Here is a 17984-nt window from a genome sequence, read left to right on the forward strand (position 1 = left end):
TATGTGAATATCCATCCACTGTGAGTAGACACTTTAGGGGGTGTAATGCCTCGTTGGGTGAGTTTTTGATATTTCTGGTCCTGAGGAATGCTGGGTCGAACAAGACCAGATAGCTGAAACATGTCGACTGTTTTTTAGGACAAGGGGTTCAAACTTACTTAACTCTTCATGTCCGTCTATACACATTGGTTTTAACTGAGTTCGAATCACCCCTCCATTAAAAGTGTTGGTTGAGGGAGTGATCTATACTTGTTTTAATCTGCACCTTTTTGGTTTGATGTATTCTCACACGCACTAACCACAGGAACCCAATGAAGACAAATGGCTACCTACCTTGTGTGGGTGCCTGAGGGTTCCTTTTTTCATCTTGATCATTTCACTACCTTTCTGCGACACAGCTAATACGTTTGCATGGAGCACTGACTGGTGTTTGGGGGCTGTTCTGCCTGACCACTTCTCCTACGGAGCTTCTTGTTAATTATCGTTAAAGATACTCTCTAGTTGTTTACGATTGTCCTCCACTAAACCCACACCACCTTTTACCTCCAGAGTCCTTGTCAAGGGTTCTTCTCCTCTTCCCCGTCCTCCACTAGATCGCAATCCAATCCTTGCTATCATTCGGCGTCCCCTGCCGATTTCCGAAGCTGCCCTTCCCCAGCTCCCGCTCCGCGGTCCCGCTGACCGACGCGACTCCGCCTCCTCGACCGACGCCCACAACTGCACGGAGGTATCCAGCCCAGACACCGCCATACGCCGCCGGACAAAACAGCCTCAAATTCTCAGCGAAGCCCTCAGCAAGCTTCTCCGTCCGAAGCCCATACACTCAAAAAAGTAGGACTCTTCTTTAAATCTGTTCCTGGTACGGTCAGTTACCGAAGATCACCCCTAACAGGCACCACCTCTGCCCCCGACATCCGCGAACCGCTCCCTCGCCGGCCGCCATGTTTTCCCTCCTATCTCGGAGAAACCAGTTTTGTGAAAATGAGCTAATTTCGTCATGCAATGTCATGACGACAAACAGGCCTCTATCGAATGTATTAGACGTAATTGTGAGTGCCAGCTAGCTCAAAGCTCACTAGAAACTTTCTCGAATAAACAAGAAGGGATAAAGTTTCTGACAACCACATAAACATGACAACTTTGTTTCCCCAAGATAAAACTGATCTTCAGAGTCGTGGAAACAATAGATAGATATTTCACTCAGTCACTTGTGCATGCTTCGTTTCACCAGAGGTGCCGAGAAATAGATAGACGGGCGTTTTGATTAAAAGGATTTATTGAACAGTCTTTATTCTCAAGCATAAGAAATGAACTGCTACAACCGTAAAACTGGTTGCAAAATATAATGCATACAGACATGAAAGTAGAATAAAATAATACTGTAAGAGCATTGTATGGTTCCTAATCCATAGATAAATACATACAAAAATAAGAGGCTAAAAGTACTCAACTGGTTCTTCTAAAATGCGCCTACCCCGATGTACCTAACCTAAGCTTAGTACGAGGGAAGAAGTAAGTGAGGTGTAGCATAAATGTACTATTCTTTGCCAAAAATCTGTCCAAGATTTCTCTTAGGGTCTAATCAGCTCCGTAACTTGATTTAGAATGAAGAAGGTCAGGCTCAGAACTCGATTTCCCAACAACCCGCAAGGGTAGCTTGGAAACACTGGAGCTAGATTTCTCAGCAGGAGAAAAGACAGAGTCTCTCTCAGTGCGTCTGCCGGAGGGTCGGTTTCCTTCGGCACTTGCGTCGGGCGAGTAGATAGTTGAACTGCTCCAAACCACTGTGTGTTTGCTATGGCAAGTGTGGGCATATTTATACCTTGAAGGTACCGAGTTTGACATAAAGGTGGACATAATAAAGCCATCAAAGAGGCTCAGTTCTTTGAAAACTCCATGAGTTCTTGGACAAGTCAGTTTTTGAGCGAGGGGAAGTCCTAGCTGCTGATGCCGAGTTTTCCAAGAAATCGTTGTAGATTTTCGGAACTAGTGGAAGTAGCCCTGCGGTATTTGGACTGCATGAGCTATGTCTAAATATGGTTATGATTTCTATGCCTATATAAGGATATTGTGATTTATACCTATATAAGGGCATGAATTGGGAAAATTACAATAGGGTCCAAAAATGGTACACAACACTTGGGTAGTAATTTACTGTTTAGTGTAGGGCCGTGGTGTTTGGGTAATATAGGGGGTCATGCTGGGGGTATTGTTTTAGGGTTTAGGGAAGCGCAATGGATGTTTTGTGTACTGTAGGTGGTAGTGTTTTAGGGTTTAGGGTAGTCCAGTGGTGTTTGCTTGGTGTAGCGGGTCGTGCTGGGATAGTGTTTTAGGGTTTAGGGTAGTGCAGTGTTGTTTTGGTAGTGTAGGGGGTAGTGCTCACCAGGGAGTTAACTGGAAGTCTACTGCTGGTATTGAAAGTGATTGTTCAGTCTGCATGTCAGGATTTTCAAATTAAATAGAAGAGGATTTGAGATCTCTCTTAAAACATGCCCTAATTTTTCTTTCTACAACACTAACTATAATTGCTATGGCAAAATGAACCGCCTCATTTTGTTCCTTTTTCAATTAAATGTTTTAATTGTTACCAGTTTATTCTAATCAAGAGGGCTTCGGGTGTGCCATAATTTTGCCATAAGTTAGACTGTTAGCGTTCTATTTGTTCTATGAACACTCTGGGAAGCTGCAGTAGAACACAATGGAATCAGCTGCCAGGCTGCTCCTGTTGTTATATAACAGGAAGGTATTTGAGATCTCACTTAAAACATGTCCTAATTTTTCTTTCTACAGCACTAACCATAATTTCTATGACAAAATAAACCCCCTTATTTTGTGCCTTTTTAAATTACATCTTTTAAGTGTTATCAGTGTATTCCAACAAAGCTGGTTTCAGGTGTGCCATACTTTTGTCATTAGTAAGTCTGTTAGCGCTCTAGTTGTTCTTTAGAACACTCTGGGAAGCTGCAGTAGAACACAAAGGCATCAACTGACAGGCTGCTCCTGTTGAAATATAAAATGAAGATATTTGAGATCTCACTTAAAACATTTCCTAATTTTTCTTTCTACAGCTCTAACCATAATTTCTATGGCAAAATAAACCCCCTTATTTTGTTCCTTTTTAAATTAAATGTTTTAAGTGTTACCACTTTATTCCAAACAAGATGGCTTCAGGTGTTCCATACTTTTGTCATAAGTAAGAATGTTAGCGATCTAGTTGTTCTTCAGAACACTCTGGGACATTCTGTCATTGGGCTATACTAGGACTACATCTAGGTGATATTTGGGCTACATTTGGGCTCTTTAATCTCTGGTGACCATCTTGGGAGTCTTCTTTGTTTTGAAGTTTCCTAATTTCCTCATTTACTACAGTCTCCTCAGTAGGAAATACTTTCAGTGTTTTACACTCTAATTGCTCATCAGATCACTGTAGTAAAGCTACTGCTCACCATTGAAAGTACATGCTGGTATTGAAAGTACATGTTTCAGTCTACATATCAGACTTTTTTTAATGAAATAGAAGAGATTTGAGAAGTCACTCAAAATGTGCCTTAATTTTTCTTTCTATAGCACTAATCATACTTTCTATGGCCAAATAAACCCCCTCATTTTGTTCCATTCTAAATTAAATGTTTTAAGAGCTACCACTTTATTCCAATCAAGATGGCTTTAGGTGTGCTATACTTTTGTCATGAGTAAGGCTGTTAGCACTCTAGTTGTTCTTTAGAACACTCTAGGAAGCTGCAGTAGAACACAAAGGAATCAACTGACAGTCTCTGCCCTTGTTGGATGTACATGTTTTACTGGGAATGTCAGACTTCATTCTCACTTGACTGAGATCGATAATGTGAATTTACAGAAAATATGCCCTCAGTTTAGCTTATAGATCACCTTCCAAACCTCTGTGGGAAAAGCATGAGAAAATAGTTTTCTCTCAAACATGATTCATGGTATCCCAACAGGAGGCTTTTTCACAAGATAAAATCACCTTAAAACACACCACAATTCCTAAAATGAGTATGGTACCATCAACAAATGATTTATAATGTAACTAAAGTTTTAAAACCTTCTATTACCTGCAATGCATTTTAATGAGGTGCTATCATGTATATTGGTCCCAAGATGGCTGCCAACACTTCTTAGATGAAGTGCTGACAGCCAATTAGATCTCACGATGAGATGTGTTGTTAGGCTCCGCCCAGATATATATGTATTTTTTCCCTTTAATATCTAAAAAACTACTGAACACATTTACACCATTTAACCTAAAGGCACGAGAGTGAACCAAGGACTACCTCTTTGCCAATTTGGTGTAATTCCGTTCAGCAGTTCGGGCTGTAGCCGCGATGAATGGTTCCTAAGGAAAATTGCATTGGGGAAACATGTTTTAGGACCCCCCCTTTTTTCTTGGGCCCCGCTTCACGAATCATGCCAAGACTTTCAGGATAGGAGCAGACCGGAGCTGGCAATTAGTTTTGAAAATTTCACTAAGATTTGTCAACCGGCGCTAAAAGTATTTCAAATAGAATGTTGCTGATTTCCTATGGAAAATAGGTCCTAACTATTACTACCTACTGGCGACTGCCAGTAGGTAATATATATATATATATATATATATATATATATATATATATATATATATATATATATATATATATTCACTGAAAAAACCATAGGTTTCACACCAGTTATAGTTAGGAATTAGCATTTAAAAAACCTATTAAATTCACTGAAAAAACCATAGGTTTCACACCAGTTATAGTTAGCTGGAAATTTTACTGATATAAAACCATTGAAATTCCCACGTTATAGTTAGTCGGACTCACTATAACTTGCGCGTGCAATGCACTGCTGATGACGTCACATATTACATCACTCATGACATGGTCAGTGACATCACTCATGACATCACTGATGACACCATCCAGTGAATATGTGTCTTTCTGAAAAATAAATATTAGTGAGTTATGTTTAAATATTTAAATACATATATTAGTGTTTCACTTTGTGTATAAGTGGCTACATGTGTTGATAAGTAGCTACATGCGTATGTATATGGGTTATTTGATATTTTTATTAGTATCAGTATGAGTGTCTATATGGTTTGGTGGAGGTATTACTTAGCACATAGATGCATGAGTGACTGACTCTTTGTTTGTATGTGTTTTGAAGACAGCATATGTACAGGACTGTATGGGTGGATGAGTGTCTATATGTGTTTGTTAGTGAGTGAATGACTGTCTCACTAGTGTCTTTATCAGTAACTACATATGTTTTAATCTAGTATATATGAATATTGATGTATATAACTGAGTATATGTGAGAGTAAGAGATTGTAAGATTTCCTGTTTAAATAAGTATGTGTTTCTATAAGTGATTGTTTAAGAGAATAAATATGTGTAATTTTCAATAGAAGTAAGGTGGAAGTGTGTGTATAACTCTATTTTCAAATAAATGGTTGTTCAATAGTTTATTTGCACGTGTGAATATGTGTGTGAGTAACTTTTGGATGAATGTCGGTGTGTAACAGAATGTATAGGTGTATCTCTTCATATGATGAGTGAGTATATGTATGAGTGACTATATAGAACTGTTGGTGAATGAGTGGATGAGTATATAGATAGTGGAAGTACAGAATTGCTTGTTGTAACTGATATAGGTATGTCCATTTTTTAAAAATTTCAGTTTCTATTTTTAAATATGTGTCTCAAGGGTTACTTTACACTGAGAGGAGGTCTGTCACTCTGTCACAAGGATGGTGTCATCAGTGATGTCATGAGTGATGTCACTGACCATGTCATGAGTGATGTAATATGTGACGTCATCAGCAGTGCATTGCACGCGCAAGTTATAGTGAGTCCGACTAACTATAACGTGGGAATTTCAATGGTTTTATATCAGTAAAATTTCCAGCTAACTATAACTGGTGTGAAACCTATGGTTTTTTCAGTGAATTTAATAGGTTTTTTAAATGCTAATTCCTAACTATAACTGGTGTGAAACCTATGGTTTTTTCAGTGAATTTCAAAGGTTTTTTAAATGCTAATTCCTAACTATAACTGGTGTGAAACCTATGGTTTTTTCAGTGAATTTCAAAGGTTTTTTAAATGCTAATTCCTAACTATAACTGGTGTGAAACCTATGGTTTTTTCAGTGTATTTCATAGGTTTTTTAAATGCTAATTCCTTTGTATATCGAGTTTCTAACCTTTTTTTTTTTTACAATTTGCTGTTTTTTTTAAGTATTCATTTTTTTTATAATTTTTTTTTTTTGCGCTCTGGGTGCGCGCACGGGGAAGCTTTCAGCTAAGCTCTCCTGTAAGCTTTTCCGAGCGCTCATCTGAAAGCGCACCCAGAGCGCAACTGTCGTTCGTGAAAAAAAAATATGAATGAAAAGTTAATAATAATGCAAAACATTTCGTACCATACAAATAAAATTTGTTTTTTTTAATATGGAAAATGATTATGCATTTCTATTAAAGATTGATGACGTCACTTCGGCGCGCAACGTACGTGCCCTCGGAAGCGCATACGTGCGCGGCGCCTAAACGCACGCAAAAGCGCCTACGATCGCGCCACGTGTGCGCCCCGGAAGCGCCTACGATCGCGCTGCGTAAACGCACCCGGAAGTGCACCCGAGCGCGCATCGTAAGCGCGTCAGGTCATGTGACCCTAAAATAACACTTTTCATTGGTTGCTAACAGTTTTTTGTTACAATGAATGAAATCCCCACCCATTTCCTTCACTTCTTCTTTCACTTTTGTGACTGAAAGACCTGCCTTTTTTGCTGCTCCATATTCCTGGATTCATCATGGCTGCCAGATCATCCAGCAGTGAAGATGACTTCATTGATGAAGAGCCACCTACCCCAAAGGTGAAGGGACATTTCATTTGGAAATTCTTTAAATTCCCAGCAGACCAGAAGAAGGTGAATGCACCAAAAGTAGAGTGCAGGATCTGCAAAAAGGTTCTGTCACGGGGTAACCCCCAAAAAAAGTACTCTTTTGGGAACTTTACGATGATCCGACATGTGGAGACCAGGCACCCCCAGAATTTTGCCCGGGAAAGTGTCAGGGCTCTGGCACAGGAGGTTCCTAGAGATGGGGCCTCTACATCAACAGGAGGAGCAACTTCTTCCGGAAGAGATCAATCTCAGGGGCAGGTAGCAAACATCCAACCTGCATTCAACCATGGGGTCGTCAGATGCAGATACTGCAATCAACTCCTCACCTATGGGGAGCAAAGTGTCCTGCTCATGGTTCGGGCATTAGAGAACCATCACTGCCCTTCCCACCCCTAATTTTTTTCTTTTCTTTTTGCTCCTGTTGAGCAGTTTCTATTCCCTGTTTTTGTTCCTCTTCAGTTAAAAGAAGAAAACCAAAAGTTCTTTTCAGAACTACCTCCAATTCTCATCAAAGAGCTATAATCTTAAAAAATGAAGAGTAAGTGAAATATAGTGCATTGATAATTGAAAGGAGAATGAGTAAGAAAGAACAGAAAGGTATGAGAGGTGAAAGGAAGTGAAGTAGGAGGACTGAAAGAAGGTGAGTGTTAGAAAAGAAATTTATGACACAGTGAATAAACTGGAGGCCTCATTTCTGAAAAGTGACGCATCGCTACGTGAAAATAGCGATGCGTCACTTATCTGGACGCACTCCTTATGACATTCCACATATGTCATATTTAATATATGACTAATCAATTCGCAAGGAGTTACAGATATGTCAGTATTTCTGACATATCTCTAAACACAAAAGTAACGCATTGCAGGAGTGCGTCACAAAAGTGACGCAACTCCAGTAATGTGTCCTTTCACATGGAAAAAGCACCATGTGAAAGGTTTGCTGTGAAGCAGGCGCAAGATTTTGGCGCAACTGCATCCTAAAAGTGACGCACTGCGTCATTATTACCAAGCTTTTTGCAAGGAACACCCCCTCTGCATGCATTATACCTGACACTATTTTTTAAAAAGTGACGCATGTAGGTACATGGGTCACTTTTTAAAACTCTGCGCCATATTGTATCTGCATCAGGTATAATGTATGCAGAGGGGGCAATCCCTCGCAAAAAGCTTGGTAATAACAACGTACTGAAATCTATGAGATTTCCCTGCGTCACTTTTAGGATGCTATTGCGTCAAAATTTTGCGCCGGCCTCGCATCACTTTTATGTTTACACATATGTCAGAAATACTGACGTATCTGTAACTCCTTGCAATATGATTCGTCATACATTAAATATGACACATCTGGAATGTCATAAGGACTGTGTACAGAAAAGTGACGCATCACACCAGCAGTGTAATAAAATGTGCCTCGTTGCACTATATTTAAAGGATGCAACAGCATCCTAAAAGTGACGCAGTGAAATCTCAAACATTTCACTGCGTCGCTATTACAAAGCTTTTTGTGGGGGAACACCCCCTCTGCATGCATTATACCTCACGCAGATATAATGTGGCGCTTGATTTTAAAAAGTGACCCATCTACCTAGATACCTCACTTTTTAAATATAACGCAACGCAACACATTTTTTTACACTACTGGTGCAATGCGTCACTTTTCTGTGCGCACTCCTTATGACATTCCAAGTAACGCATTGCTGGAGTGCGTCACAAAAGTGACGCAACTCCAGTAATGTGTCCTTTCAAATGGGGAAAGCAGCATATGAAAGGTCTTGCCTCAGTCTAACACCTGCTGTAAAGCAGACACAAGATTTTGACGCAACAGCATCCTAAAACTGACGCAGTGAAATCTCAAAGATTTCACTGCGTCGCTATTACAAAGCTTTTTGCGGGAGAACACCCCCTCTGCATACATTATACCTGACGCTATTTTTAAAAAGTGACGCATCTAGGTACATGGGTCACTTTTTAAAACTCTGCGCCATATTGTATCTGCAACATGATTCGTCATACATTAAATATGACACATCTGGAACGTCATAAGGAGTGCGCACAGAAAAGTGACGCATAACACCAGCAGTGTAATAAAATGTACCTCGTTGCACTATATTTAAAAAGTGACGCATCTAGATAGATGCGTCACTTTTTAAATATTGCATAACAATGCGCATTTTTTTACACCGCTGGTGCGTCACAAAAATTGACGCACAGGAAGCGCAAAACTAACAGCGCAAGGCCTTCATAAATATAGTCCTGGATTTAGGGGGTCAGAGGGGGTCTACTCTTCCCCCTTATGATCCAATCAGCTTCCTGCGCGCAAGTCGCGTGTCGCGCCTGGAGCGCACTCCCGTGCGCGCACGGGAGCGCGGCTATCCCCGCGCAAAACGAAAAAACAATTTTAATGCCCTGCAGGACCCTATTTTAGTCCCTACATCAAACCTAGGGGGTCAGAGGGGGTCTACTCTTCCCCCTTATGGTCATTTGCCCCTTTTTTTTTCAAACTCCTTGTGTCTCGATTTTACCGAGACACAAGATGGCGGCCGCTCCGCACTGTTTAGAATGTTTACAGACAACTGAGATCCAATCAGCTTCCTGCGCGCAAGTCGCGTGTCGCGCCTGGAGCGCACTCCCGTGCGCGCACGGGAGCGCGGCTATAGATATATATATTTTTTTGAACCTAAATTACTCAAAATCCACTGGAGCACATATCTTGAGACATAGCAAAGGCACATCGGGCTACCAGTCCCTACAATTTTGCCAAGTTTGGTGGAAATCCATTCAGCCGTTCGGGCTAAAAGTGAAATCGACCGCCCTATGGAAATTAACATGGGGAAAACGCGTTTTGGGACCCCCCTTTTATCTCGGCCCCCGCTTGACGAATCCCCCCCAAACTTTCAGGGAAGGACCGGACCGCCATGAGACCATTTTCCTGAAAATTTCAGGCAGATTCGTCAACCGGCGCCAAAGTTATTCAAAATAGAATGTTGAGATTTAACATTGAAAATTATCCTAACTATAACTACCTACTGGCGACCGCCAGTAGGTAATATATATATATATATATATATACATATATATATATATCACTGAAAAAAGCATAGGTTTCAGGCCTTATATAGTTAGGAGTTAGCATTTAAAAAACCTTTGAAATTCACTCAAAAAACTATAAGTTTTAGGGGTGTTCTAGTTAGCTGGACATTTCACTCATACAAAACCATTGAAATTGCTCTTATATAGTTAGTTGTACTAACTGTATTTCGCGCACCCGTAATCCACTGCTGATGATGTCACATATTAGATCATTCATGACATGGTCAGTGACATCACTGATGACATCTCAAATGACATCACTGATGACATCACTGATGACATCATCCAGTGAATGTGGTTTGCTTCGTTATTTAAATATGCATTATATATATAGCAATTTGCATTGAAGAATGAGTGGATATATATAAATAAATATTTGGATGGATGATTTAGTAGCAGTGTAATTGACTGTTTACTTGATCAATTTATAGTGTCTCACTAAATATAGTGGATAGTGACTAAACTGTGTGAATATCTGTATCACTTTGTCAGTTGTTGTGTAAACTGGTTCTACAGTTGGTTACTAGCTATGTGAAAGTCTATATTAGTTATTGATTAGTTAACTGAGTATTTGTATGGGAGAGTGAAAGTGTATGTAATTCGGTGGGGGGTGTGTGACTGTCCAAAGATGTGTGAATAGTTGATTCAGTAGATATATGAAGTTAAAACTACATGTTCTAACAGTTGATTGGGTGAGTGATTCTCTTTAATGGTGTGGTGATGAGCAAATATATTTCCCTATGGTACATGTCCAACAAACTAGAAAAATAAAAGGCAGAGTATGTGTCAATTGTTGTATATAAATAAGTATACATAAGACTCAATGATTGTGTGAGTGACTGTATGGATAACTGTATACTTGTAATAATGATTTTATAATTCACTAAGTATGACTTACTATCTAAATCAATAGATGAAGTGGTGTTTGTATAAGTGTGTAGCTGAGTAAATATGTAAGTATGGTCCATTGTTTGCATAAGTAAGTAGGATGACTTCATATGTGAATAGGATGTGTGCTGATATGTAATGTCGATATAGGTGTATACGTATTTTTGATAGTGTTCTATTGTTCCTTGACAGAATGTATGAGTGAATCTACAGGTAAGTGATTAGATGTGTGTATACATCTATGAATCACTGAGGAGTTTTTAGATACTTGTATTGCTGTGACAATGGATTCAAATGTGATACTCTGTATTTTACAAAGAGTGATGAAAGATTTTACTAGTGTGTGAAAAGGTGTATGTGATTGTCACATGGATGATGTCATCAGTGATGTCATTTGAGATATCATCAGTGATGTCACTGACCATGTCATAAATGATCTAATATGTGACATCATCAGCAGTGGATTGCGGGTGCGCGAAATATAGTTAGTACATAGGAGCAATTTCAATGGTTTTGTATGAGTGAAATGTCCAGCTAACTATAACACCCCTAAAACCTATCGTTTTTTGAGTGAATTTCAAAAGTTTTTTAAATGCTAATTCCTAACTATATAAGGCCTGAAACCTATTGTTTCTTCAGTGAATTTGCAAAGTTTTTTTAAATGGTAATTCCTAACTATATAAGGCCTGAAACCTATGTTTTTTCAGTGAATTTCAATGGTATTTTAAATGCTAATTCCTAACTATATCAGGCCTGAAACCTATGGTTTTTTCATTTAATTTCGAAGGTTTTTCAAAGGACAATTTTTAAATGTGTTAATTGTTATTTTTTTATTCTGATTTACTACATTTTTGCAGGCAGGTGTTCAGAGGGCACGCCCCTTTTTACAACACTCTGCAGCGAAGCTCCATGGCGCTTACTGGAGATACCTGTTGGACTAGTTGCCCACTAGGGGACCTCTGGATTGAAGAAGAATTATTTCCACAACTTAAAACACGACACAGGGAAGTGTAATGAAGCCACGCCCCTTTTTACACCTCTCTGAAACGCAACCCCCGGGCGTGTTTGCAGATGGGAAACTAATTCCCCTTGCATAATGGGGGTCCCTATGGGCCACCTAGCCAACCTGGAACCTCCAGTATGCGTCAGGGGGCTTAGTTGCAGAGAGGTGTAATGAGGCCACACCCTTTTTTACACCTCTCTGCATCGCATCCCCGGGCGTGTTTGCAGAGGGGGAACTAATTCCCCTTGTATACTGGGGGTCCCTGGGGGGCAACTAGGCCACCAGGAGCCTCCAGTATGCACCAGGGGGCTGCTTTGTTTTGCCCCAGAGGGCGGCGGTCCCCGGGGCAGTGTGGGGGGGATTGGGCACCCCCACACTTCTTTATCACTATGCCCCCATGATTTGGTTCCCCTCGGGGGTAATTTAAAAGAAAAACATAACAGGTTTAAAAAAAAATAATAATTGGGCCTTGAGGGTCCTTGTGGGACCCCTTGAGCTAGCCTAGGGGGGCAGGGTGCTTCTACCCTGCCCCCTTTTTTTTCTACATGCTTGTTTTTCTGGTTTCTTGTGCCTCGGTCTACCTAGCACAAGATGGATGCCAACACTTCCTGGTTAGAAGTGTTGACAGCCAATGAGCATGCTGCTTTCTCGGGAAGGCATGCTGATTGGCTGCCACTGTCTGTCAACACTCCAAACCAGGAAGTGTTGGCAGCCATCTTGTGCCTCGGTAGAAACAAGGCACAAGAAAGCAGTAAAACAAAGGTGTAAAATACACAAAGGGGGCAGGGTAGAAGCACCCTGACCCCCTAGGCCTGCTCAAGGGTTTTCACAAGGACCCAGGACCCCTAAGGCCCCCAAAAAAAAAATTGGGGGGGGAATCACGGGGTACTCGCACCGTATGCGTACCTCCGCTTAGGTACGCGTACGATGCGCGCACCCCGCGATTAAAAAAAATTGGGGGGGGTCTGGGCGGTCCTTGTGGGACACCTTGAGCAGGCCTAGGGGGTCAGGGTGCTTCTACCCTGCCTCCTTTTTCAGTTCTACACGTTTGTTTTTCTGCTATCCTGTGCCTCAGTCTACCGAGGCACAGGATGGCTGCCAACAATTTCTGTTTTGGAGTGTTGACAGACATTGGCAGCCAATCAGCATGCAGCTTGTGCACGCTAAGGTCCACGAACGGTGCAAACACGCTTAGTGCAGCGTAGCATAGTGCAGAGGTAATTTTTTGCTTGTTCGTGGTCCTCAACGTCATGTTCGCGACCGCGAGCAAGCAAAATGACATCCCGGCGAGATTCTCAACACGGGGAGGTCAGATTTCTCATTGTGAGTGGTTGCGCATGCATGTGACCACTCTCAATGAGAAACTACCAGTTCGCGTTGAGAAAGCTGCCGCTTGAGTAATATTCTACTCGAGCAGCTGAAAACTACAGCTCGCACTGTGCAAGATGCCGTTTTCAATGATTGCACAGTGCCGGATACCTGTCCGCACTGTGCAATCATTGAAAACGCATCTTGCACAGTGCGAACATGCTACTACGCAGCTTGCGTAGTGCTATGTGAAGTTCGCGTAGTGCGAAGTGCGCTTCACGTAGCGCTACTTCACGAACTACGCCCCCACCCCTAGTGCACAGTACGCGTACGGTCCATGTACGGTGCGCGCTTATAGATATATACATTTTTTTCCTATTGATTTTCTCAGGAACTACTGGAGGGATTTACAGCATTTAAGCAAAAGGGCGATCTGCGAACCGAACTCTACCTCTCTGCCAAATTTGGTGTAATTCTGTTCAGCCGTTCGGGCTGTAGCCGTGTCTAATCGTCCTATGGAAAATAACATGGGGAAAACACGTTTTGGGACCCCCCTTTTTTCTCAGCCCCCACTTGACGAATCCCCACAAAACTTTCAGGGAAGGAGCGGAGCAGGCTATCTTCTTTGAGAAATTCGCGAAGATTCATCAACCGCCGCTAAAGTTATTCCCAATAGAATGTTGCAGCTTTCCTATAGAAACTAGTAGGTAATATATATATATATATATAAATATACTAGCAGCCCGCCCCAGGCAGAAAGGGGCTGGGGCAGTATACCCGCTCCCGCTCCGACCCCCTCCCGCACAGACTCCCTCCCGCCCCGACTCACTCGTGCCCCCCTCCCGCCCCGACTCACTTGCATCCCCTCCCGCCCCAACTCACTCGCGCCCCCCTCCTGCCCCGACTCACTCGCGCCCCCTCCCTCCCCGACTCACTTGCGCTCCGACATTTGCATTTGCATCACACAGTCTCACTTTCCCTTTCCTTACCTGTGCCGCCACTCCTCACTGCACAGCCGCTCGTCACTGCACCGCCCTCCTCCTTCGTCATCATGCACGTCACGTAGCGGCCAGCGATAGGTCCCGGTCGGCGCTACTTTGAGGGGACTACTTTGTTTACAAACTTAATTTTTTTAATTTACTTTTAAAAAAAAAATTATATAGCCTATGTCCATCTACACATCCTGACATTTTCATAGATGTATCGGGTGTGTAGATTGGCGCTGTGGTTCCCTAGTTTACCTGGTCAAAAAGTGCAAGTTCTCTCTTTATAATAGTAGTATAATAGTAGTGTATATATATATATATATATATATATATATATATATATATATATATATATATATATATATATATATAATAAAGGTACTCACTTCTATTCTTTGTCCAGAAACACGGATACTGACCACAGATTCGGTGCAATATTAGTTTAATTCTGAGCCAGATGTCCCCATGACATGTTTTAGCCCTTCCCACTAGCCTTGATCACATATATGAAATAGCACACAACAAGAACCCGGAAGACCTCACATATTTTGTCATAGATGGGGTCCCTCCCCAACGAAGAGGTGGTGACAGGGAAGGGCTCCTTCGCAAACTTGAGACCCGATACATCATCTTGCTGGACAGCAAGATGCCCAACGGGCTCAACAAGAGTGAAGATTGCCACACGTATCTTTAACCTGGTCTGTTTTCCAACTATTCCACTCTGAACCATTAAAGTACTGTTCCACTAATACTCTCCCTTTTTTGCAACTGACCGTTTTTGCAACTGACCTTTTAAGTAAACTTCCTTTGTCTCCACACATACTACTTTTTAAATCATGAAATACTTTTATCACTCTTTTATTCAATTGGGCACACCTTGGTTTATCTCACCGGTAGCACTTTATGAGTTTACATGCGTGATGTTGCACATACAACCAACTAGCACTGAACCTTTAGCGACTTTTGCACAAGTGAATGAATTGCCCACATGGGCATCATTAACAACATGTAATTTTATCATTATGAATTGATTTTAGAAAACATTGTATTAGATCTACATGTTTTTTATTGATTTTATCGTTATTTTTATTCAAATAACATACAGTTTACAATTTATGACATGTTTTCAATTCCAGCCAATTATATTATGAATTGGACTGTATATACTATGTGCAAAAATGTTTCAACATTTGCTAATGTTAGCTCAGTGCTAGAAAAATCAATCTTATGTATTTATACAGTTAAAACTGCTTTTCAATGTATTTCGAATATATCTTTCCATTCCGCAAAAAAAAAATCCCGCATACCATCACTCCGCATTTTTAAGTCCGCAAAAACCATTACTCCTCAAGCCCTAATTCCGCAAATTTTCACAACGCATATGACTTCACTCCGCATGCAATTATAACGCAAATGCATATGTGGTGAAGTCATATACTTTGTAAAAGTACTTTATTTAAAAAAAATATATATATATGTGACCAAGCCCCGTCCGCGGGGCGAAACGCGTCATGGAGGGCACTTGCTCTACACTTTCCACTGCTAATTAAAAATGCACTGCAACAACTAACAACGTTGGTGTCTGGCTCTTCTATATATATATATATATATATATATATATATATATATATATATATATATATATATATATATATACCCTAAAAACTAATTCCACCCTAGTCCCTTTAAATACCCCAGCACCCTTAAACAGTAACCCATCCTGACCCTAAAAATACCCCTGTACCCAAAACAACCCCTGAACCCTAAAAATACCCCTGTACACCAAAACCCAAACATACCCCTGAACCCTAAAAATACCCCTGTACCCCAAAACCCAAAACAACCCCTAAACCCTAAAAATACCCCTGTACCCCAAAACCCCAAACAAACCCTGAACCCTAAAAATACCCCTGTACCCCAAAACCCCAAACAACCCCTGAACCCTAAAAATACCCCTGTACCCCAAAACACAAAACCACCCCTGAACCCTAAAAATACCCCTGTACCCCAAAACCCAAAACAACCACTGAACCCCAAAAATACCCCTGTACCCCAAACCCCAAAACAATCCCTGAACCCTAAAAATAACCCCGGTACCCCAAAACCCAAAACAACCCCTGAACCCTAAAAATACCCCTGTACCCCAAAACCCAAACATACCCCTGAACCCTAAAAATACCCCTGTACCCCAAAACCAAAAACAACCTCTAAACCCTAAAAATACCCCTGTACCCCAAAACCCCAAACAACCCCTGAACCCTAAAAATACCCCTGTACCCCAAAACCCAAAACATACCCCTGAACCCTAAAAATACCCCTGTGCCCCAAAACCCAAAACAACTCTTAATTCCTAAAAACACCCCTGTACCCCAAAACCCAAAAAAACCCTGAACCCTAAAAATACCCCTGTACCCCAAAACCCAAAAAAAACCCTGAACCCTAAAAATAACCCCAGTACCCCAAAACCCAAAGCAACCCCTGAACCCTAAAAATACCCATGTACCCCAAAACGCAAACCTACCCCTGAACCCTAAAAATACCCCTGTACCCCAAAACCCAAAACAACCCCTGAACCCTAAAAATACCCCTGTACCCCAAAACCCAAAACAACCTCTAAACCCAAAAAATAACCCCGGTACCCCAAAACCCGAAACAACCCCTGAACCCTAAAAATACCCCTGTACCCCAAAACCAAAACATACCCCTGAACCCTAAAAATACCCCTGTGCCCCAAAACCCAAAACAACTCTTAATTCCTAAAAACACCCCTGTACCCCAAAACCCAAAAAAACCCTGAACCCTAAAAATACCCCTGTACCCCAAAACCCAAAAAAAACCCTGAACCCTAAAAATAACCCCAGTACCCCAAAACCCAAAGCAACCCCTGAACCCTAAAAATACCCATGTACCCCAAAACGCAAACCTACCCCTGAACCCTAAAAATACCCCTGTACCCCAAAACCCAAAACAACCCCTGAACCCTAAAAATACCCCTGCACCCCTTAAATACCCCTGCACCCCATAACCCAAACCCACCCTAAAATTACCCTTGAACCCAAAAAAAACCATATACTTACCTTACAACTTACCTTAAAACATATACTTTTACCAATCATGCTTTTACAATGGTTTTCGTCGTAAAAGCATGCGAGATAAAAGCATATAATATATAAAGGCATGCGTTATAAAAAAATGCGGAGTAAAGGTACCTGCGTTATAATGGTATGAGGAGTGAAAGTATGCGGAGTAAAAAATGCGGAGTGACGGTATTTTACCATGTATTTCACTGATAGCATTTCATGTTGGTTTCAATGTCTTTGCCAAATACTGCAATGCATTTGTGACAGTATGTCTACTATTTCCATCACGCAGTTTGCACTTTAAAAATGGTGGCCAGGCCCCATGACTGCGTCATGTGATCAAGGCTTTTGGTAGCTGAAACGCGTCATGGCAGACTGGTGTTGGGCGTACTAAAACTTTAACACCAAGATTTGGGTCTCGTCTCGTCTCTACGTCGAACTTACTGCATGTGTTGTGGTGGAGTAAGCTGAAGACGAAACATACCGCATATATATATATATATATATATATATATATATATATATATATATATATATATATATATATATATATATATATATATATATATATATATATATATTCACCATTTAGTTTACCTTATTTTATTCTCTATTCAGTTTGTTCTGAATGGATACATCTGAAAGCTCTTAGGCCGAGACATATCACTTGCCATAAAAGATTGTTTGTTAGATAAAACTTTCTATTCAAGATTGCAAAAGTTTAATTAG

Source organism: Lissotriton vulgaris, chromosome 3_1 (assembly GCF_964263255.1).
Source record: "Lissotriton vulgaris chromosome 3_1, aLisVul1.2, whole genome shotgun sequence".
Taxonomy (NCBI): domain Eukaryota; kingdom Metazoa; phylum Chordata; class Amphibia; order Caudata; family Salamandridae; genus Lissotriton; species Lissotriton vulgaris.